Below are 22,429 nucleotides of genomic sequence, written 5' to 3' on the forward strand. Positions count from 1 at the left end.
ATTTCATATTCGAGAAAACTGAACTTCAGAAAAATTACATGCCCTAGAACTCGGGCTTTTTTCTGCTCCAGAGCTAAGAGTGAGAGGAGAGAGGAAGGGAATCAGGCTGGAGCAAGCCAGTAGGGTGTTGGATGCAGACTCAGCTGTTAATGGCAGCAGAGCCCTTGAGCTGGGTTCTGGAATATGAGAAAGGGCTGGGATTGATGATGGGACCCAGCTGCATTGTTGGGACGGAGGAACCAGAGTTGAGTTGAGAGACTAACTCCAGGAAATCATGGCACCCAGAAAGTGTGGCACAGAAAGCAGGGCTCTAATGTATAGTTAGGAGTTTTTTGGCCAAATACTCCAGCAAGCAAGGAAAAAGGATGATGACAATATGGTTATTGCCACAGGATATTTTTAGCTGTGTCTGGCTTCTCTCTCCGGAACAAATTGCAGCTGCTGTGACACCTTCTCATTTCAGCAGTGAGTCGAAGTTGCGCTCACTATAGTGCTTTGAATTCGGACTAGTCTTGAGGATTCCTTGCCAGATCACAGTATATGTATATAAGTGACTTACTGGGAAGAGCACTACATCATAATTCCGTGGTCCACAAGGGCTGCAGTTTTCTTATCTGAAATAAGGAACCCTAACGGTGCCCATCCTGCCTCCCCTGGCTGATCTACCTATTCATGTAGTGAGAAAATAGAGGCAGGCTTGCAGGGAACACCACTTTAAAAGTATGAAACTCTGTGCAGGTGCTAGGTCATGCTATTTATTATCACACTGGGATCCTGTGGGAGGGGTAAGGTTAGCTCATTGGAATGGAAAATCCAGGCTCTCATTCCAGCACTAGGACTCAGTGCAGCTGCCTGGCCTTGGGCACTTCACCTCTCTCCTTACAGTGTCTCCCATCTGTTGAGCCAAGACAGGGTGGCTGTCTGCTGCTGACCCTTTGGCTGGCTAATGAGGAAGAGCCAGTGCTGCTCAGAGCATGCTCATTTCATGGTAATGTAGACAGGGAATAGTAGTGGCTGCATGTAGCAGAAACCGGCAGGGTAGGACAGGATAAGCCCACCTTCAGGGAGGTGTACTCAGGGCTGTTAGGGTGAGGACGTCTGTGGTATTCTCATTTTATATCCTTACTCTTATTTTCCAAGAAAGTCTGTCCCTTTGAGCAGCAGGCAGATGAGTCTGGGGACACTGTGGGGAGGGGTCCCCCAGGAGCAGGAAGGTGACTAATGATCCCGGAAGAATGACTGTGTGTGTTTGCAGATGCCTCGGCTCTTCCCCACTTTGGCCTTTCCCGTCACTGTTTTCCTCACTTGCTTAAGAGGAGAAGGAGGTAACACACAAGTGCCTTTGTCTCAGGGTCCCCATGGTGCCCACGTTGGGGGTTTTGCGGACGCCTTGCATTGCCCAAGGCCTGGCTTTAGAAGCAGAACATGGAGAGAGAAGTTGCAGCCTGCAGGAAGCTGGCCAGCCAGACCTGCCGGGCAGCGGGACCCGCGGGCACTGCCTCTGACTCACAGCGTGTCTTTGATGCGCAGTGCTCCTCTCCACACTTTCTCTGCCCTCCTGTGGATCACGGGTGTCCTAGCGCTGTTGGGAGCCTGGATTAAAGTTGGCTGAGTGGCCAGCTGATAATCAGATCCAGGGAGTCAGACCAGAGAGAGGAGGACATCTTTTCAAAGGCAAGAAGATGCTGCCAGTGCGTGTATATACATATGAGGGTGAAAGGGGTAAACCCAGGATGTGTCTTTAACTGAAGAATCAAGAAAGCTGCTTTCCTTAGTCACCCATCTCTGTGGTTCGTTTGCTAAACATTGGCTTGCGTTAGCCTGATTCACAGTAATGTGGCTCCCTAGGAAGATTCAAATGGCATTTGTGAAAATGTAGCTTCATCCACAGCCCTTCGTTGAATGACTGCATTACAGTCAGCACCACATAATGATGTTTCGGTCAACTATGGACTCCATATGTGACGACAGTGATCCCATAGATTATAATGGAGCTGAAAAATTCCTATTACCTAGGGACATCACAACGCACTGCATTTCGCCCGTGTTTCGCTGATGCTGGTGTAAACCTACTATGCTGCCAGTCATGTAAAAGCATAGCACACACGATTAGTAGGTAATGCTTGCAAATAATAATGAAAGACTCTGCTACTGGTTTATGTATTTACTATACTATACTTTTTGTTATTACTTTAGAGTGTACTCCTACTTTTTTTATTTTTTGAGATGGAGTTTTGCTCTTGTCGCGTAGGCTGGAGTGCAGTGGCGTGATCTCGGCTCACTGCAACCTCCACCTCCTGGGTTCAAGCGATTCTCCTGCCTCAGCCTCCCGAGTAGCTGAGATTACAGGCATGCACCACCATGCCCGGCTAATTTTGTATTTTTGGTAGAGACAGGGTTTCACCCTGTTGGCCAGGCTGGTCCAACTCCCGACCTCAGGTGATCCACACCCCTCAGCCTCCCAGAGTGCTGGGATTACAGGTGTGAGCCACTGCCCCTGGCCTTTTTTTTTTTTTTTTTTAAGTTAAACTGTAAAACAGCCTCAAGCAGGTCCTTCAGGAGGGATTCCAGAAGAAGGCATTGTGATCACAGGAGGTTCCAGCTGTTTTGGGACAAGATGTAGAGGTGGAAGACAGTGATATTGATGATCCTGACCCTCTGTAAGCCTAGGCTAGTGTGTGTGTTTAAGAAAAAAGTTTAAAAAGTAAAAAAAAAAAAAAAAAAAAAGTTAAAAGGAAAAGCTTATAGAATAAGGATATAGAGAAAAAATATTTTTGTACAGCTGTACAATGTGTTTTGTGTTTTAAGCCAAGTGTTATTATGAGTCAAAAAGTCAAAAAATTGAAATTTATAAAATAAAAACATTACAGTAAACTAAATTTAATTAATTAATTTTATTTATTTATTTATTTTTGTTTTTAGAGACAGGGTCTTGCTTTGTCGCCTAGGCTGGAGTACAGTGTTGAGATCATAGTTTACTGCAGCCTCGAACTCCTGGGTACAAGGAATCCTCCCTCCTCAGTCTCCTGAGTAGCTGGGATTACAGGTGCGCATGACCACACAGCTAATTTTTAAATTGTTGTAGAGATGGAGTTTCACAGTGTTGGCCAGGTGGTCTCAAGCTCTTGGCCTCAAGCAGTCCTCCTGCCTCCACCTCCCAAAGTGCTAGGATTACAGGTATGAATCACCATGCCCAACCTTGAAATTTAATTTATTATTGAAGAAAGCAAAAGTTTAAAAAATAAATTTAGTGTAGCCTAAGTGAACAGTGTTTATAAAGTCTATAGTAGTGCACAGTAATGTCCTAGGCCTTCATACTCACTCACCACCACTCACTCAAACTCACCCAGAGCAACTTCCAGTTCTGTAAGCTCCATTCATGGTAAATGCCCTACACAGGTGTACCATTAAAAAAATCTTTTGGCTGGGTGCAGTGGCTCACGCCTGTAATCCCAGCACTTTGGGAGGCCAGGGCGGGCAGATCACCTGAGGTCAGGAGTTCGAGACCAGCCTGGCCAACACGGAGAAACCCCATCTCTACTAAAAATACAAAATTAGCTGGGCATGGTGGCACATGCCTGTAATCCCAGCTACTCAGGAGGCTGAGGCAGGAGAATGGCTTGAACCTGGGAGGTGGAGGTTGCTGTGAGCTGAGATCACGCCACTGCACTCCAACCTGGTCAATAAGAGCGAGACTCCGTCTCAAAAAAAAAAAAATCTGTCTCAGCTTCCCAAGGTGCTGTGATTACAGGCGTGAGCCACCGTGCCCGGCAAAGAACAAACTTTTATATGGTATTTTCACTGTACTTTTTTTTTGAGACGGAGTTTCACTTTTGTTGCCCACGTTGGAGTGCAGTGGTGCAATCTTGGCTCACTGCAGCCTCTGCCTTCCGGGTTTAAGCAATTCTCCTGCCTCAGCCTCCCGAGTAGCTGGGATTACAGGTGTGCGCCACCATGCTCGGCTAGTTTTGTATTTTTAGGAGAGACTGGGTTTCACCATGTTGGCCAGGCTGGACTCAAACTCCTAACCTCAGGTGATCCACCCACCCCGGCCTCCCAAAGTGCTGGGATTACAGGCATGAGCCACCACGCCCAGCCTTCACTGTACTTTTGCTATATTTAGATTCATTTAGATAACACATACCCATGGTATTCCAGTTGCCTGCAGTATTCAGTACAGTAGCATACTGTACAGGTTTGTCGCCTAGAAGCAACACGCTATAGCGTACAGCCTAGGTATGCAGTAGCTATCCCCTCTCAGTTTGTGTAAGTACACTCTGTGATGTCCACACAAGGATGAAGTCACCTAACAAAGCATATCTCAGAACATATCCCCATCATTTGCGATGCGTGACTGTAATTAATGAATGGGGCCTTATGGGGTATGACTGTGGGTGCTGGGCACTAGGGAGGTGGAGGCTTGATACAACCCAGGCATTCCCCATGGGAGCCCCGATGTGGCAGGAAGGACAGATGTCCAATGAATCATTCCTTTCAGGAGTGATGAACTGTCTTCAGGGATCCTGAACCTCATGGGGAGGAGTTGGGAAAGTCCCCCCGAGGAAGGAATATCTCAGTATCTCTATCTAGACCTGAAGGAGATGTGGATGTTACAACTAAACTGTATGATTCTCTCTGTCCCTAAGAACGTCACGGCCTGTTCCCAAGGTGCCTGGCCATCCCCAGGATGCCTCCATCCCGCTGACACTCTAATCTGGGGTTCTGCTCTGAGCTGAGAAAGTGTCTGTGGTTTGGGGTCATCAGGGGGCAGCTCTTCTCCTCTATGTTCTGAAATCTTAATTCCCTGTTTGACTGTCTGGTGGCTTTCAGAGAAGCCCAGCCTCCTCCCGGGTGGGAACTTTCACTGCTGAACTAAGGACCCGAGGAGGATGGAAACGGGAGGAAGGAAGGCTAAGCGGTCACATTAAAGGCATTTCTGCTCATCATTGGCTCATAATGGGTGGCAGAAGTGGCTGGTGGAGCAGTGGCCAGGTAAGTTGCTAAAAATAAAACATGCTCATGTGATGTGTGCAGGTTTAGGGTTAGCCTGAGTGACCTTTCCTGGTCCAGGTCACAACTTGTAGGGCAAAGAGAGACTTGAGGATGGTGTAGGCGACAGCTGTGCCTTCCAAAGGTCAGAGATGGACCTGGGATCTTGTAGTGCCAGGGCCTGCTCTGGAGGCTCAGATTCGTGTGTCACTTCCTGTCTCTTTTGAAAGGTAACTGGAGAGCTGGACACTTTCCTGTCCTCTCTCTTTCCTTGTGGCCTTCCTCTGTCAGAGGTGGCTTGCTATCAAATGCCAAGGGCACAGTCAGCTGGGCTTGGTAAAGGGCCTGAGATGAGAGCTTGGGGACTTTCCCCCTGGAGTCCATGATAGTCCAGGGTGTAGACATAAGCTCTTGGATCTCGAAGCTTTGGAAACCGAGTCCTGTTTCTCCAACAGGCCGGTGCGGTGACAGGGGCACAGACCTGCTATCCTCTCTATTTTTGTGTCCACAGATTCCCCGGCACAGGGGTCTTTGTTATAGAATCTCTTTGCTGGGTGCTTTGAAGGAGCACGTGTGTGGGCCATTTTCAGAGTCGTTAGACAATGCTAAGCTGTCACTCAGAAGAAATGGTCAGGATAGAAGCATAGAAAATGCCCTGTGGAAATGTAGATGAGTGTACTGGCTCACACCTGTAATCCCAGCTACTCAGGAGGCTGAGGCAGGGGCATTGCTGGCAGATAGCAGTTCAAGACCAGCCTCAGCAACAGAGCAAGACCCTGCCTCTAAAAATAAAAATAAAGAAATGGGCCAGGCGCAGTGGCTCACGCCTGTAATTCCAGCACTTTGTGAGGCCGAGACGGGCGGATCATGAGGTCAGGAGTTCGAGACCAGCCTGGCCAACATGGTGACACCCCGTCTCTACTAAAAATACAAAAATTAGCCAGGTGTGGTGGCAGATGCCTGTAATCTCAGCTACTCGGGAGGCTGAGGCAGGAGAATCACTTGAACCCGGGAGGCAGAGGTTGCATCGAGCTGAGATCGTGCCATTGCACTCCAGGCCAGGCAACAAGAGCAAGACTCTGTCTCAAAAAAAAAAAAAAAAAAATTGGCTTTGTGTGGTGGTGCACACCTGTAGTCCCAGCTACTCAGGAGGCTGCGGTGGGAAGATAGCTTGAGCCTAGGAGTTTGAGGCTGCAGTGAGCCATGATCATGCCACTGCACTCTAGCCTGGGTGACGGAGCAAGACCCTGTCTCTAAAAAAAATTAAAATAAATAAATAACAGAAAATGCCCTATGTGGGGAGAAGGGTTATCTATGAAAGGAGTTAGAAACCTCAAGTGTATGTGAGATTGGAGATCTCTCTGTTAATGAAAATGTGCTTAAAATTTTTTTTTCTTGAACCTTGGCTTCTCAGGCAATAACTGAATTTTAATGTGTGTGTGTGTGTGTATATATATATATGTGTGGATATATATGTTTGTGTGTATATATATGTATGTGTATATATATTTGTGTATATTTATATATTTGGGCCAGGAAGGGTGAAGTGTTAAATTGCCTTACTTACAAAGCTAAGGTAGATTTGTATTTAGCCCTTAGAGCTTCAAAAATATCAGCTCAGAAATGACTTTTAATTGTGCAGATGATAAAATCACAAGAAGAAAATTCATCTACAAGTTGGAATGACTCTTAGCTACTTATTTGTTTTAAAATTTTTTTTTTCAAATTTCGGAAGGAAGTAGAGGAGTTAGAACTGCAGTTTGCAATTATGGGGGTTGGGATGCGGTGCGTATTAGTACAATGTTAGGTTGTGGCAGGTTCCATTTATCCTTGGAATTAGCACTGCTCCCCCCACAGGCTTCTAGGAGTTGGGAGCTGGCTGGTTGTTGACGCTTTGCCTGACCTTGGATAAGAAATCTTGTTTTCAAATTCCCTTGAGGTCTCTTCCAAGAATCTTTTGCTTTTTTTCTGATAAATCAATCATAAGGAAGTTTCTGAAATTCTCTTTCAGACCCTACAACCCAAAAGTTACTGCAAAGCTGGGCCTCTACCAGAAGTGACTTGAAATTGAAAACAGATTTCAGATCTCACCTGAGCAGCTCGAGTGTAAGGAAGGGACTGGGAGAGCCACGGAGAACATTTGTCAATCCAGAACCGGCCATTCATGGTGTTGCTTCACTGGAGGGCAGGGAAGGAAAGAACTAGAAGCAAGGCAAAAGCAGATCTTTCTGTAGATACACACATATAAGGCTTGGATTTGCATTTTAGGGTGAATTGTAATTAGCTTGAGATGACCAGGGGCCCACCAATCAAGCGACTCTGGGAAAAACACCTGTCTACGTCTTAATTTCTTTGTCTATAAAATGGCAAGATTGAACTAACACTACATGGTTCTCTTGGAAACTCACCAGTTCCAAAATTTCCACTCCTTATTTTCACCGGGCAGTATAACTTTAACTCCCTGTTTCAACTTTGGGTGTGAAATATAGGCTCACAAGCACTTTTGCTTTGCAGCGGAAGCTGGGAAGACCCTACCATGGAATTTTGCAGGGGGGCTGAGCAGTGGTGGGAAGGACCAGCGGCCCATGTACCATGTTGGGCCCCTGCATTCCAAATTGCCTGCCTAGAAATAAATGATAGTTTATTTAACCTACTTGAAACTTCCAACGACAACACTTCAAGACTGCAAATAATCCATCCGGGCAATTACAGAAATGCTGAATGGCTACAGCCCTGCCCTGGAATCAAGGGGAGAAGTGTGGCAGATGCTTCTGGAAGGCTCTGTTTACAGCTTTCTGACTCCTTCCTGCCAGAACCTTTCACAAGTTCACTACCAGGAAGCTGAGTCATCCAGGGGTCAGCCAGCATGGCCAAGGTCACCCCGCACTGCCAGCAGCACAGATGGGGTTAGCCCATCATTCCAGGGGAGCATCCGTGGGAATGACGGGGCTGGGGAGCTGGGGAGCCTCCCTGTGGCATCTCCCCGCCATGGTGTTTTGCACTTCCTGTTTATTTTGCAGTGAGGAACTGCCTCCTCTTATATTCACTTCATTTCTTCTCTTTCTTTCTTTTTTTTTTTTTTTTTGAGATAGAGTCTTTGTCATCAAGCTGGACTGCAGTGGCGTGATCTTGGCTCACTGCAACCTCCCTGCCTCCCAGGTTCAAGCGATTCTTCTGCCTCAGCCTCCCGAGTAGCTGGGACTACAGGCACGCGCCATCACACCCAGCTAAGTTTTTTTTTCTTAGTAGAGATTGGGTTTTACCACGTTGGTCAGGATGGTCTCGATCTCCTGACCTCGTGATCTACCTGCCTCGGCCTTCCAAAGTGCTGGGATTACAGGCGTGAGCCACTGTGCCTGGCCTTTTCTTTTTAGATGGAGGTTCGCTCTTGTTGCCCCTCCAGGCTGGAGTTGAATGGCGCAATCTTGACTCACTGCAACCTCCACCTCCTGGGTTCAAGCGGTTCTCCTGCCTCGGCCTCCCAAGTAGCTGCGATTCCAGGCATGCACCACCACACCTGGCTGATTTTGTATTTTTAGTAGAGATGGGGTTTCTCCATGTTGGTCAGGCTGGTCTCAAACTCCACACCTCAGGTGATCTGCCCGCGCTGGCCTCCCAAAGTGCTGGGATTACAGGCGTGAGCCACCGCGCCTGGCCAAAGGCAAGAGATGAGGACCACATAGACGGAAACACAGCATTAAGGGTAAAATACCCTCCCCCTGCTCTGTCTGGTGTTCAGGGCCCAGGATGGGCTATATATCCTACACTTCATTCCAGGCTCATCTCCTGGTACTCAGCAGGCTTCAGGTGACACCAGCCTTCTCGGAGCCTCTGTTCACATTCCACCTGTTGCTCCTTCTGTCCTAGCTTCACCTTCAATGGTCACTGCCAGGACCTCTCCCCAAATCTAAATGAAGTCCCCCTGCATTTGCCCTCATTGCACCTTCTGCTGTTGCTTCATAGCATTTAGAGTTTGGAATTTTTTATCGATAGGATTTTTAGTACTTTTTCTCTCCTCTACTAGACTATAAACTCCTTTAAGGCAAAGATGACACCTGCTCCCTCAGGTCCAGCAGCCCGTAGCACTGTGCTGACATTTAGGTAGTGGCATCATTTTCTTGCAGAACGATCCTGTAGTTTTACCAGCTGAGACTTCTGTGGTCCAAGGAGTCATTCATCTCTGGTCCCCGCCTCCTCCTCTCACTTTTGGAAACCCTTCTGGTCAGATGGCTTTGGTTTAAATTATATGCTGGAGCTCTTGGTTTCCAGGGAGAGGGTTTTAGCGTAAAAATCTCAACCATGAAGGTTCCTGCTCTTACCTTTTGCATCCAATACAACTCGAAGTGACTCCTCCAAAAGCTTCAGAAGTAATTTGTTCATATTGTCTGGCATAAATTCAGCAAGTGAGTCCCGGAAGTTGAAAGTCGAGTCTTGCGGTTGTTTCCTCTGGTGTTTCTCCCTGAGACCCTTCGAACAGCGAGCCTGGTACATCTGCTGTCCTGCCATCTTTCTCTGTAATTGTCGTCAGTGTGAAAGGTGAAAGGTGAAAAGTGTGTGGAGAAAGAACATCCCTTCGAGCTGTGGCTTAGAGCTGTGACTTGCACCATGTGGTTTGTCGCTATCGAGTTAGTAGCCTTTGTGGGAAATCTGGCTTTGGTAGGATCTGGGAAATTTGGACCCCTCATTTGCCCCCTGGCACCCCTAAATTCTGGAGCCCAGCTTTGATGGGGCTTACATCCCCAGCTGTTAACCTGTGGGGTGGGCCCCAGACTGTGGCCAAGTGCATTGCTCTAGGGGAGACAGATCTACAGCAGGCAGAATTTGAGGAGGACTTAAAATACCTGCTTTGGGAGGCTGAGGCGGGCAGATCACCTGAGGTGGGGAGTTCGAGACCAGCCTGACCAAAATGGAGAAACCCTGTCTCTACTAAAAATACAAAATTAGTTGGGCGTGGTGGTGCACGCCTGTAATCCCAGCTACTTGGGAGGCTGAGGCAGGAGAATCACTTGAACCTGGGAGGCGGAGGTTGCGGTGAGCTGAGATCGAGCCATTGCCCTCTAGCCTGGGCAACAAGAGCGAAACTCCGTCTCAAAAAAAAAAAAAAAAAAAACCAGAAAAAGCAAAAAAACCAAAACCTGCTTTGTTATCTGCCTGTGGGTGGAATTGAGTTCATCTCTGCATCCTTGGTCATCATTTATTGAGCACGTGTTTTAGCGAGCATGGTGCTGGCTCAGAGACGACAGTGCTGCCGCCCTCCTTCATGTTTCTCTGCACCTTTCCTGGGAGTCACACGCAGACGCATCACTTGGCATAATTATACATGAAGGAATGAGCAAGAGGAGACTGGCGACAGGGCTGCTTTAAAAATCCTTTTTTTCTGTGGATAATAGGCTAATAGCAGGGTGTGCTTTAGAAGGTGTGGCCTCCGCCAAGGGTGTGGGAACTGGATTTGTAGAAGCTAGAAGCTGCCAGGAGCACACCCGACTTGGAAGACAGCATGGGCTTCTGAGGTGCCTGGCTCCCTGGCCTGTGCAGTGTGGACAGCTGACGCCCAGCTAGGTGAAATGATTGCGTAGTTGCTCAGGGATTGGGTGGCAGAGCGGGACAGAATTTAGATCTTCTAACTTGGAACAGGGCTCTGTCCATCTTACCTAGGTGTATAGTTTGGGGAGCACTGCTGTTTGGTCTAGTGAGACACACTCGGTGTAAATATCTGTGCCCTGTAGCACCCAGATTCCAAGGGACCAGAGAGCGTGCCCGCACCCACGGGCTGGGGGCAGCCCAGGTCCTTCAGGGCTACTGTGGAGCATGGGCTTCTTGGTGCCCAGTCCTGTAGCTGAACTTGGCTGTTGCCCCCAGGGCTGGTCTCCCTATAGTTAGAGGCTAGCAAGCTCTCAGCAGCAGGGAGAGCCTTTTCCATAGTATGAACTTGGCCACACCAGACCAGTCAGCAGTGTTGGGAATCTTGGCCCTCAAGGTCCCTGCCTAGCCCTGGCCCTGGACTTCAGCACTGGTCAAAGGTCCCCAGAGCTGCCCTTGGCTCTGAGCAGGTAAGTGAGCTTCCCAGAGCACTTTTGTCTGGGCCTCTGTGCCAGTGTAAACTGATACTAGTGATTTCCCTCCCCCACCTCTCTGCCAGCTATCTAAGTTTTCCTTGTTATGTAATCAGGATTAATTTAAGCAGGCTAGTCCATCCGTTTAGAAATGATTAGTGAAGAAAGGTGAATGGGGAGGGATCAGAGTCCCTTAGGTGGCCACCATGTGCGAGTCCCCTCGCTCTTTGGGGTCTTGGTTTCCCTTCCGTGCGTTGGGGCAGCTGAAGGGAAGGGCTGCTCAGGTGGTCCTGCCACATCCTAGTGTCGTGTGTAGTGAGTACAGGTGAGAGTGCTCCCAACCAGGGCAGATCCTGCTCCTAAGCAGTGTGTCTTAGGAAGGAATTGGTAAAAATGATGTCATTGCTAAGAATGATGTCTTTTTTGCTGTTTATCCAAAGGAAAAAAAAAAGCAGAAATAAAAGCAGCTGGCAGCTGTCCACCAGACCCCATGTAAAGGGCTTTTCTTCGAATCCTCACAGAGACTTTAGGCAGGAGGTGCCATTAGGAGCCTCACTTACAGATAAAAAAAGGGGGTAGAGAACTGAAGTGAGTTGCCCAAGGACACACATGGAAGAGGAAGCCGCAGAGCTAGGATTTAGATACAGAGGGGTCTCCAAGCCTGTCCGTCCAGGTTTGAGGTCCTGGGGCTGTATATTCCATCGAAACTGAAAGGTGTGCCGGGGGAACCTAGGGTCAGGATGGGGTTTTATTTCTGTCCCTTCCTCGTGATGCTGCAGGGACTGTGACCTGGATTTCCCAACACCAGTGCCCTATGGCTGGTAGCCTCCACCTGGGACTCCAGGATCTATTGTTTGATTTAGTCATTTTCTTCTGTATTCTGATAGGAGGGATTCAGTTCAAACCTGCGGTGCTGTTCTTTGGGCCAAATGGCCCTTTATCAGCAAGCAGAGAAAAACACCCACGCCTTCTAGCAAGATTAAGCTAAGTGCTGTGGTTCTTAATGACAATTCAAGCCATTTTGATTAACCTAGGTGGTGGTTTTCTCCTTACCAGGTAGGGAATATACTGGAGTCTTTCTAAAAATAGTTCCGGTGAAGATAAACATTTATTGAGTACCTACTGTACTCCACTAGGTGAATAAATGGATTTCTCGTTCATCTCAGGAAGCATGGTTAGGGGATTTTACAGATGAGGGAACTGAAGTTCAGAGAAGTTAAGTTACTTATCCAAGTTCATATAGCTGAAAAATAGAATAGGATTTCGACCTTGTGGTAGGTGGGGATGGGGTCGTCTCTGTGCTCTCAGGAATGTGGCTGGAGTGGAGTAGAAGCTCTCTATATAATGGTTGAGTGACTGGATGAACTTCAAAGCTGGTCCTTCTGGCTTTTCCTGCTGCCCAGGCCACGTGCCCAGAAGGAACGCTGTCTTACCTGGGAGGTCTTTATTGACTGTTTGACACCCTTCCCATCCTATCCCAACCCTGTCCCCATGGCACCTAGTGTCCCCAACCAGAACATATGTTTCTTATGGGCAGAGATGGTCTTTGAGCATTGGGTGGGGTGGTTGAACTCGGTTTCTCTGAGATTTTGTGATTGGGATTTTCAGCAAAATATGGTAGCAGGCTGGTCAGAGGAGCGAGTCTGGCAGTGGGAGCCTGGGCAAGTCTAGCTGTTTGCTCACTGGCAGAACAAAGTTGGGGAGGTTGGAGGGGTAGGGGAACTCGGAAAGCAGAAGAAAGCTCACAGGGAGCCCCTTCGTGTAAAACCGATGACGGCAGAGCTGCCGGGCTGCAGCGGGGAGCCGGGCGGGAGCCTTGTGTGGAGTCTGTGAACATACTCTAGGTGCCTGGATACTCCTCTTATCTCCCCGCACATGGGTTGATGTGCATCTATGGTGTTATGATGTGGACTATTGTGTTAAATTTGTTTTTCTGTGCAGCCTTGTGACGCTTCAGTGAGTGTGTCTGTATACAAAAGGAAAACAATTTTGGCTGGGTGCGGTGGCTCACGCCTGTAATTCCAGCACTTTGGGAGGCCAAGGCGCCTGACCAAGGTGGATCACCTGAGGTCAGGAGTTTGAGACCAGTCTGGGCAACATGGTAAAACCCAGTCTCTACCAAAAAACACAAAAATTAGCCGTGCGTGGTGGCATGCACCTGTAATCCCAGCTACTCAGGAGGCTGAGGCAGGAGATCTCTTGAACCCAGGAGGTGGAGGTTGCAGTGAGCCGAGATCAGGCCATTGCACTCCAGCCTGGGCAACAGAGTGAGACTCCATCTCACAAAAGAAAAAAACCCAAAAAACAAAAAAACTAAACAATTTTGAGGATGAGGCATTTCTTCCTTACTTATGAGTGGGATGTTTATGGATCAGTGACATTGACAAGGCTGGCAGCGTCAAGGAGAGGACCTGGTTAGTCCAGCTTACCAGCAGTGAATTCAATTCTCTCTTGAAAGCAACCTGACTATTGGAATATTTCAGCCTTAGCCTTTGAATACTGACAGAGTGCCAGGCTTTCATCTGTCAAGATGCCCCTCTGTGACCTCAGCTGGTTAATGTCTCAAGCTCTTCTTTAGGAGACAGAATGTGTTTGTATTGAACCAACCACTATTGCCCAGTCTCGTGATGCCCAGGGTTGTGGAACAGATAAGTTGTGTGACCTCCACGGATCAGGGCTGTTGACTTTGCCTGTAAGTTACACTCTTGCAGCTGAGCATAGACAGAGCCCGCAGGGGCTTCGTGGACATGAACAGGTGAGGATTTAGGTGACTCTGACACAGGGTCTTCCCCAAGGTCAGGCACATAGGAGGTTTCCCCAAGGTCAGGCACATAGGAGGTGACATCCGTGGGCCTTAGCATGTTGTAGAAACAGAGCATATTGGGACAGAAGGAAGTTGAAGATCACCTAGGATCCTTTAGCATCCATCCCTTTGTGAGAGGTAGGATAGCCTAGTGGTTAACAGCATGACTCTGGCTGACTGCCTGGCTTCTTTCTAACCTTGCTTCTGTACTTTGTGACCTTGAGGCAAGTCATTTGGTCTCTCTGTGCCTCAGTTTCCCCATTTGTAGAATGGGGATAACTGGTTGCTAATACTGCTGTTTTTATTGTTATAATTATTTTGTAAATAGAAGGGTTGGAGACTCAGAGAAGCAAGCTGATTGACCTGAGGCCATACAGTGTATCAGTGCCAGATGCAGGATGAGAAAGAACTGTGACTCAGGCCCTGTCCCTCTTACCAGGGCAGGGCAGGGCAGCTGGGCAGGAGAGACTGGCAGCTCTGTTCCTCCTCCAATCCAAGGTTGTCCCTTCCCTTTCCGTCTCCCAAGGAGGTCACCAGTTGCACCCACGAAATCTTAGTCCTGTTATCTGGCATCTTTGGAATTTGCCCCACCTGTAGGGCAGAGATAACTTAATCCTTTTGGGTGGGCCATATATGGGATATTCTGAGTGTGTTCTGGGTACACTGGGCATGGGCCAGGCACAGACCTTTCCATCCCACCCTCCTTCCATTGGAGGCTTTCCTAGAGAAGGGGTGGAGATCAGATTGGGCTCCTAGGGTCAGGGGATGTGGGAATGGCACCTCGGAACCACAGGCGAGGCCAGGAGCTGCTGCCCGTGGGCGGATAGGGAAATCTAACTGGTATGTGATGTTAATGGTGACCTGGCAAGCAGCTGCAGCTCTGGAGAGAGCGGCCAGCCCATCCAGGGCCCCAGTAGGGAGGGCTTCTGTTGCATGGCTTGTTGCTGTTTCTCAGATATTGAAGAGCCCATCTGTCTTGCTTCCTGCATGACTTTTCATAGCTCCCATCATATTGCTGTTGGGTGCGATGCGTAGCCATGGAAGACACCTGATCATAAAGTAAATTCCACACACTCCGGCAAGGTATTCAGGGCCTTGCATGGTCTAGCCCCATCCTGCCTTTCTTCCAGCTAACATTAATTGATTATCTAAGGTTGCAGCGGCTCTCCTAAGTCTGAGGCTGCCTCTCAACCCTTACCTGACTGCTGTCTTCTCTGCACTCCAGACCCTCCAGCCACAGGTCCTCATTGCCCAGATGTACCAGCATGTTCATATCCTCCTGCAGCGAGAATTGTTTTCTTCCTCTCCATGCCAAATCTGCCTTTTTCTTTTCCAGTCAAAGTAACATATGTACATAGTCACAAAATGAAATAGTGTAGGAGAGATTGTAGTGACAGCTCTAATTCTTACAGCTTGACATACTCTTCCTTTTTTCTAGGTGGCTGTTCAAATGGCTTCCCCCTGGCCACCTTCTCCAGGTTGGATGTGATCTGGAGTCTGGATCTCTACCCTATAGCACGCCCTGCTGTGACCTATTCCAAGGAGAAGGGGGGTTTGGTGCTGTGGCTTCTCTCCTGGGAGGCTGAGGAACTTGGTTATTGCTGTCTTAGCAGACTTGTTATTTTCTAACAAATGTGCAGTGAAAACTCTTCACTGAATCTTTTGTCCCTAGCAATAGCAGTGCCTCCTGAAGCTCCAGTACACCCTGAGTGTTTCAGGACTGTGTCTGGAGAGCATCAGTGACAGGTGGCGTGAATCCTCTGTGGTCCACTTCAGAGGTGGCAGATGTCCAGGAGGTCAGACTGCGGCTGGTCTTTTCAGAAGGACAGATGTGACCCTTCTGAAAACTGGGATCATTTGGGGACATAGGTGGAAGGACAGAGGAGCCTTTATGGTTTGTTCTCACACATATGAACCCACTTTCTCCCCTCTCCAACATCAGGGTGACCTGAACGCTGAAGGAAGTCTAGGCCTTCCTGTAGGTGAGGGAGGGAAAGCCACGTAGACCTGTTGTAGTTGGACAAGTGTTTTCCACCAGGTCTCAACTCTTCATTTTGTCTTGGTATAGCTTTTCTGGCTGACTTTCTAGCAAGCTGGTTGGGCTTTTTGCTTGTTTCAAAATGGTAGTTTTCACCAGAGACTTTTCAGATGAGCAGGAAGCGTTTTTCGGAATGTATGTTCCTCTAACTTTGCTTGAGTCCCCTGCCATGTGATTCTGATAGGTAATTGTTTTCCCACCCCACGCCCCCTTTTTTGAGGTGGGGGCAATGACTACTTTGAGGGGAATCATTTTTCTCTTGCTGGTTTCAAAACATTAAGAGCACCATTTGCACCATTTTTTTTTTTTTTTTTGCGACAGAGTCTTTCTCTCTCACTCAGGCTGAAGTGTGGTGACATGATCATAGCTCACTGCAGCCTCAGTCTCCTGGGCTCAAGTGATCCTCCCACTTTAGCCTCCCAAGTAGCTAAAGCGGCATCCACCAGGCCTGGCTAATTTTTTTAAAAAATTATTTTTTGAAAAGATAGGGTCTTGCTATGTTGTCCAGACTGGCCTTGAATTCCTGGCAGCAAGTGATCCATCTGCCTCCACCTTCCAAAGTGAAAGTGCTGGGATTACAGGTGTGAGCCCCTGCACCCAGCTCAAATTTTCCTTTTCATTAAAAACATACATATGCGTATATGCATGTATAGATGTATATATTCGTGTATATATATGTGTGTCTATGTATATATGTGTATATATGTGTGTTTATTTGTGTGTGTATATGTATATGCATTATATGTATATTCTCTTTGTGTATTTATTTTTGCCAGTTTGGGAGATGTTAGAAAAAGACATGATTTGGAATCTTGAAATTAGGCATAAACTTAGTTGTGCTCTGAGAGCTGCAGTTAAAGGATTGTTTGTGCTGCTCTGCTCTTGCCTGCGGTGTGTGGGAATGATGCTGAGTGATGTCCTCCTGCTTTATTTTGCATGATTTTTTTTTTTTTTTTTTTTTTTTTTTGAGACAGAGTCTCGCTCTGTCACTCAGGCTATAGTACAATGGTGAGATCTTGGCTCACTGCAGCCTCTGCCTCCCGAGTTCAAGCGATTCTCCTGCCTCAGCCTCCTGAGTAGCTGGGATTACAGGCGTATGCCACTACACCCGGCTAATTTTTATGTTTTTAGTAGAGGTGGGGTTTTGCCATGTTGGCTAGGCTGGTCTCGAACTCCTGACCTCAGGTAATCCGCCTGCCTTGGCCTCCCGAAGTGCTGGAATTACAGGTGTGAGCCACCACACCTGGCCATTTTTGCATGATTTTTACATGACTTTTCAAAGGGCCAGGGTGTGACCATCCAAAGCCCTGTTAAGACTCCCTCTTCTGTAAAGGAGCCTAGGAAGGGAGGAGGTTCGAGTGAGGAAGGCTGGTGGTTTTGGATGAGGAGCAGGTGGTTTTGGATGGGGAGCGCCGACGGTTTTAATGTGCATGGTGCTCTTTTATGTGGTTTGGGTTTCTGCATTTGTAGTGTGTGCCTCCTAAGGATGCTGGAAGGTGAGACAGGGCATTCCAAGGCATAGATGGCGTTTGTGGCTTTACTTAGGAAGACAATCCTTTCCATAAAGCACAATGCCACAAAAAACCTTTTCCTCCTGGGCCTCGCATTGTGATTGATTTGTGGCGTGGAGTTTCAGTGAGGGAGGACTCCACAAGAACCAGCTCCTTGGTCTGATCCTTTCTGGACAGTTGTGGATGGGAGTTGGCTTCTTGGTGTCTTGAGAGTGTCCTCAGCAGACCCCAGTGAAGCAGGAGCATAGAGCTCTGGATGGGCTCATGGTGGACATGGGAGAGCTGCTGGCCAGGGGACTGCAGGGTGAGGCTTAGGAAAACAGGGAGGGGCTGGGCTTGGCCCCACATTTTAGTGTGGTTCATTTAGTGAATGTCAGTGCTAGCTGGGAACAGTTGACAGACAAGAGAAAAAACTTACCAGTTTGATTTTGAATTCTGAAGCAGACACTGGGCAGCAGAGGCTAACATTTGGCATTTATCCTAACACTTTCGAGGTGCCTGAGCCTTATTTCCTTTCTCTGGGAGAAAGTCTGGAATAGAGATGGTGCAGAGCAGCCTCTAGGGCTCAGCCCTGCCGCCCCCCCGGCCCCGCGGAGTTGTGCTGCTCATGGTATCACAGTGCTTGTTTGTTTCCTGTCTGTATCCCCACTGCACCTGGCTCAAGGGAGGTGTGAAGCTTCAGAACGGGCCAGTGAGTAGATTTCACATGATCGTCTCCTCAGTCCTAGAAATGCCACGTGAACTTCGAACATGGGAAGTTTTTTATTTTTGAGAAATTGGAGAGGTGGGAGTCACAGGCAGTCACCAGGTCAGGCAGGGAGTCAGTGGCTGCGTTTCTGATGCTACAGGGGACTGGCTTGGGTGGCATGACCTCCGCAGGACCCACAGAAGGGCCTGAGGCCCCCTACGAGGCTCAACTTGCCCCCTTTTCTTTTCTTTTTTGTCTTTTGGTCCTCAGCCTGGATCAGAGGCTCCTTACCCACAGGATCTTGGACAAGTCATTTTCCTTCTTGGGCTCCAGTTTCCCATCTGAAAAGGTGGGGGCTGGGCTGGATGCGGACTCCCAAGGGCATTGTAGCTCCTGTTACATGATTCCGCCAGCTCACCTGGGATAGAATGTGCATTTTTCCACTCTCCCTCCTCCCCGCAGTGAGAGAACAGGCCAGTGAGACAGGCCTTTCCTGTTTTGTCATCTTAGGGGAGAATTGGTGTCAGGGGCTGACCCTTCACTTCGTTCTAGCCTTTCTAGGAGTTTGTGGAGCCAGTGAATGCAGATACAGAGTTCATATCACTGGGAGTTTCACTGTCCTGGAGCAGTTCTGGGGCTGGAGGGGACTTGCTCAGGTCACACTGGGAGTGGCAGAGTCAGGCCAGAGACCCTTGTCTCTTGATTCCCCGGGCAGGACACGTTTCTCCATCCTGCAGACAGGCGCAGAGGAGGAATGCATGTTCACAGGCAGCACGCGAGGGCTCCTCTCAGCTGCTTATTTGGCACTCCCTCTCCCTTCCAGGGGCCAGCCACACAACCGCCTGCCTCAGCCGGCTCCCCACACAGTTGCCAGAGGGCTCTTTCTGACTCTCTCTGACACCTGGATGTTCTCTACTTGCTGCTTCAAGGGCTTAGGTTCCCATTGGCTACAGTTGTGTTTTCACACGTGTGTTCGGTCAGGTGTCTCTGATTAAATGAGACAGGACTTGCCTTGCTAAAGACAGAGGTTTAGGAAGTGCCTCGGAAAACCAGGAGAAATGGGTTTCTTTCCCGAAGGATTTCCCAGAGGCTTTAGTATGCTAATGTGCTTACGAATTTCCAAGAGAAGAGAACTAAAATGCAAACATGGAAACTGATTTTACTGAACAGGAGGAGACTGGCAGCTAGGTCTTGGGCAGGAACTGAAACCTGGACAGGAAAAGAGATTTGTGAAATTCTCTGTCTCCAGTTGTGTGTGTGTATGTGTGTGCGTGTGTGTGTGTTTTTATTTTTAATCTCTGCACTGTCTCTGTGCATCCTGATTCATTCATTTCCTTTTTCCTCCTCTCCACCCTTACTTCCTTTTTTTGTGTTTTTAAAAATTGTAGTAAAATATATATAACAAAATTTCTCATCTTACCCATTTTTAAGCATACAGTCAGTTCAGTGCCATTAAGTACATTCCATAGTATTACGCAACCATCATCATCATCCATCCACAGAACTCTCCTCATCTTGCAAAACTCAAACTCCTGTGCCCATGAAACAAGAACTCTCTGTCCTGTTCCCTCCTCACCCCAGCCCCTGGCTACCCCCATTCCACTTTTAGTCTACAAATTTGACTACTCTAGGCACCTCATATCAGTGGAATCATACAGTATTTGTCTTTTCGTGACTGGCTCATTTCACTTAGCATGTTGTTGTCAAGAACTATCTATGTTGTAGCCTGTGTCAGAATTTTCTTTCCTTTTTTAAGGCTGAATAATATTCCACTGTATGGATCTATTACAATCCTTTCATCTGGTGATGGACACTTGAGTTGCTTCCACTCACTCCCAGACTTTTTTTTCCCCTCTCTGATCCTCAGGGAATAGAAAATGCCCAGCCTTCATTTTTACATTTTACGGGTAGTGAAGCTTTAAAAAAGAGAGTACTTTGGGAGGACCAGATAGGAGCATCACTTGAGCCCGAGAGTTTGAGACCAGCCTGGGCAACATAGTAAGACCCAGTCTCTACAAAAATCAGCTGGGCATGGTGGTGCACACCTGTAGTCTGAGCTACTCAGGAGGCTGAGGTGGGAAGATTGCTTGAGCCCAGGAGGCTGAGGCTGCAGTGAGCTGTGATCGCACCACTGCACTCTAGCTTGGGTGACAGGGTGAGACCCTGTCTTAAAAAAATAAAAAAGAGACTAAATTGATTATTGTCTCTGGCTGTGGCCACTTTGGCCTGCCTTCCTAGCCGCCTGCCTTCTGCCTCTCTTGCTTCTCCTGAGGCTGCTGCAGGGTTGATCCCTCCTGGCTTCTTGCCCTACACTACTTCGAGGCATCCTGGTGGGTGGTTCGTTTCCTCCTCCTCTTATCACACACTTTCCTTGTTTTTCCCCATCGTTTTTTCTCCTCTGTATCCTGGTGTCAAGCTCAGTGGGTGCTCCCTGCAGGCAGGTGGAAGAAATGATGGTGCTGCAGGATGAATGAGGCTCTGGCCCTAAACTTGGCTGCTGTGGCTGCAGTGGTCCCAGCGGGGGCCTGACCAGGCCCATCTCTGCACTCATGGACCACTTGCCTCTGTCTGGGGCTTGTGTCATTAACTGTGGCCTGCCCTTGAGTAAACCACTCTGAGGGCAGAGAAGTCCACTGAGGTGTGGTGACTAAAGCAGATCTCAATCTTTTAGATGTTTATTCTGTCAAGGTGGAGGATGCACCAGGAAAAAGAAACACAAGTTACAGTAGGATCTGTGTCCTGTGCTTTTTCCAAAGAGGGCTTTGCGGACATCAGTATTGAAAGGGGAAAAAGCAAGCAGGAGGGAGAGAAGAAAAATAAAAGGAGGAAGGCTAGGCATTGAGGCGAGTGGTATCATTCTTGTGAGGCTCTGATGAGCACTAAGTGAATCTGCGTTTTACATGTGAAAAGAAGGGAGTTGGGGAAAGTCAATCATGGTCTTGCACTGAGTAAATCTACGTTTTACATAAGATAAAGTAAGCTTATGAAATTACAGCTGTCTGTTTGGGAACAAAAAGAAGGTCAGGTTTGCATGACTCACTTCCCAAGCTTAACTTTCTTTTCCTTTGATACAGTGAGTTTGGGGCCCTGAGGTTTTATTTTTCTTTCACAGCACAAAGATACCCAGTTGACCTTTTTGTTTCATAAGAGAATGATGCATTTTGGTTCAGGAGTGTTTACTCTAACTGCCCTACCCCTAATTTTAAAAGGGGAGGGGGTGAGAAATCAGTTCCAAATGTCCCTGTAAGTCTTGGTGTGATGCCAGCCTCTAACTGGCTGACATGAGCAGTGTTTTATTCATTTATTTATTTATTTATTTTTATTATTATTATTATACTTTAAGTTCTAGGGTACATGTGCATAACGTGCAGGTTTGTTACATATGTATATTTGTGCTATGTTGGTGTGCTGCACCCATCAACTCGTCAGCACCCATCAACTCATCATTTACATCAGGTATAACTCCCAATGCCATCCCTCCCCCCTCCCCCCTCCCCATAATAGGCCCTGGAGTGTGATGTTCCCCTTCCCGAGTCCAAGTGATCTCATTGTTCAGTTCCACCTATGAGTGAGAACATGCGGTGTTTGGTTTTCTGTTCTTGCGATAGTTTGCTGAGAATGATGGTTTCCAGCTGCATCCATGTCCCTACAAAGGACACAAACTCATCCGTTTTTATGGCTGCATAGTATTCCATGGTGTATATGTGCCACATTTTCTTAATCCAGTCTGTCACTGATGGACATTTGGGTTGATTCCAAGTCTTTGCTATTGTGAATAGTGCCGCAGTGGACATACATGTGCATGTGTCTTTATAGCAGCATGATTTATAATCCTTTGGGTATATACCCAGTAATGGGATGGCTGGGTCATATGGTACCTCTAGTTCTAGATCCTTGAGGAATTGCCATACTGTTTTCCATAATGGTTGAACTAGTTTACAATCCCACCAACAGTGTAAAAGTGTTCCTATTTCTCCACATCCTCTCCAGCACCTGTTGTTTCCTGACTTTTTAATGATTGCCATTCTAACTGGTGTGAGATGGTATCTCATTGTGGTTTTGATTTGCATTTCTCTGATGGCCAGTGATGACGAGCATTTTTTCATGTGACATGAGCAGTGTTTTAAAGGAGAGACCCTCTTGATAGCTTCACGTTATCACGGGGTGGGATAGGGACAGTCATTGTTGACAGTCAGCCTGTGCCAGGTGTTTCCCAGAAGCTCTATGGGAGATTATTCCAGCCAAGTATGGCCGTGCCCTAAGGTTAAGGAACCTGCTTGAGGTCCCAGAGCTGGAATTGAGATTGACAACCTTGGACTGGGTGGCTGTAAAGCCCAGGCACCCTCT

The 22,429-nt window shown here is 47.9% G+C and overlaps 1 protein-coding gene and 1 long non-coding RNA gene across 4 annotated transcripts in view; one reads left to right on the top strand and one right to left on the bottom strand.

Moving 5' to 3' along the window:
• The window catches only part of SLC25A37 (solute carrier family 25 member 37), a 48,526-nt gene that overhangs the window by 11,818 nt on the left and 14,279 nt on the right, over positions 1 to 22,429 (top strand). The window lies entirely within an intron of this gene.
• On the bottom strand, positions 7,081 to 7,690 carry LOC115899580. The gene is made up of 2 exons (XR_004059228.1): positions 7,644 to 7,690; positions 7,081 to 7,190 (listed from the first exon to the last, which is right to left on the bottom strand). It is a non-coding gene; the product is annotated as an uncharacterized LOC115899580 (long non-coding RNA).

Source organism: Rhinopithecus roxellana, chromosome 9, assembly GCF_007565055.1.
Source record: "Rhinopithecus roxellana isolate Shanxi Qingling chromosome 9, ASM756505v1, whole genome shotgun sequence".
Classification (NCBI taxonomy): domain Eukaryota; kingdom Metazoa; phylum Chordata; class Mammalia; order Primates; family Cercopithecidae; genus Rhinopithecus; species Rhinopithecus roxellana.